This window comes from Chaetura pelagica, unplaced genomic scaffold, assembly GCF_000747805.2.
Source record: "Chaetura pelagica isolate M959 unplaced genomic scaffold, ChaPel_1.0 scaffold962, whole genome shotgun sequence".
NCBI lineage: Eukaryota > Metazoa > Chordata > Aves > Apodiformes > Apodidae > Chaetura > Chaetura pelagica.
The window spans coordinates 25,273-26,546 of NW_009952479.1; the positions used below are offsets into that span (position 1 = coordinate 25,273).

Below are 1,274 nucleotides of genomic sequence, written 5' to 3' on the forward strand. Positions count from 1 at the left end.
GGGGCCCTCGAGCCAGTGCAGCCCCCTCTCCACAGGGTGTCATTGCCACCCTACATCCACGGGCACTCTGCCCCTGTCCCCCTCCCTGCAGGTGCCACCAGGGTCCTGCCTCAGCTCTAGGGTCCCTCCTCGGCCTCCCACCCATCCTGAACCAGCAAAGGGAGCACAGCGGTGCTGGGATCCCTGCTCCCCCCTGCCAAAGCCCCAGCCTGCCCTCCTGTGCCCCCACATTCCACGGGCACTCTGCCCCTGTCCCCCTCCCTGCAGGTGCCACCAGGGTCCTGCCTCAGCTCTAGGGTCCCTCCTCGGCCTCCCACCCATCCTGAACCAGCAAAGGGAGCACAGCGGTGCTGGGATCCCTGCTCCCCCCTGCCAAAGCCCCAGCCTGCCCTCCTGTGCCCCCACATCCCCTGACCCCTGCCTGGGCAGGCTCCCCTGATGCAGCATTATCCCTCCCCGTGTTCCCCCACCCTGAGCCCGCGCCCCGCCTGTCCCCGCAGCCGGCACCCCCCTTCGCGAGCTCTCCTGGTCCTCCTCGCTGGCCGTCGTGGCAGGGGCAGTCAGCTGGTCATCTCCCTTATGTTGACCTGTATGTGCTGCAAGAAGCGGGACATCGGCTTCAAGGTGAGCTGGGGATGAGGGGACACGTGGACATCGGGTGGTGGGGGGTTCCTTGGGGGTGAGGGTGAGCCCTGCTGCTGCCAGGGCCAGCCCGGGTGCAGGATGTGTCCTGGCTCAGGATCGGTGCTTGAGGTGAGCTCAGCCCTGCTGCTGCCGGACTCAGCATCTCTGTGGGTCCTATCCTGACCCAGTCAGGCTCCCCATGCTGCAGAGCCTGGATCTGTGGGGCTCAGCATCACTGTAGGAAATATCCTGCCTCTGCCCCCTGTGCACAGATCTTGGATCTGTGGGGCTCAGCATCCCTTCAGGTCGTATCCTGATCCAGCCAAACTCCCTGCTCTGCATACCCTGGATACTGTAGGGCTCAGCATCACTGTGGAACAAATCCTGACCCACCCGGGCTGCCGGCTCTGTGCGGGGCCAGGCCACTGCACGGTTAAGGGCCGCGGCGATCCCACCCGCACGCCCCCGGGGGTGGGAGGCGCCCTGACCTCACAGGCACAGAATGTGCCGAGAAACGGTTTTTCCCTAATTGCTGGGATTTTTGTGGAGGTTTGTGGCGCCCGCGGCGGGAGGGGAGTCAGGCGGGGAGGGGGGGACACGCAGGGCCGTTGTGTAACCGTCCCACACCGGCCGGAGCACCTCGCCGTGCC

General features: G+C 66.2%; 1 protein-coding gene across 1 annotated transcript in view; it reads left to right on the forward strand.

Moving 5' to 3' along the window:
- Positions 1-508: 508 nt before the first annotated feature.
- AATK (apoptosis-associated tyrosine kinase) overlaps positions 509-1,274 on the forward strand; it is a 12,121-nt gene continuing 11,355 nt past the window's right edge. Inside the window, exon 1 of the mRNA XM_010008655.1 lies at positions 509-653. The gene's annotated coding sequence lies outside the window, so the exon portion shown is untranslated. The remainder of the gene's footprint in view (positions 654-1,274) is intronic.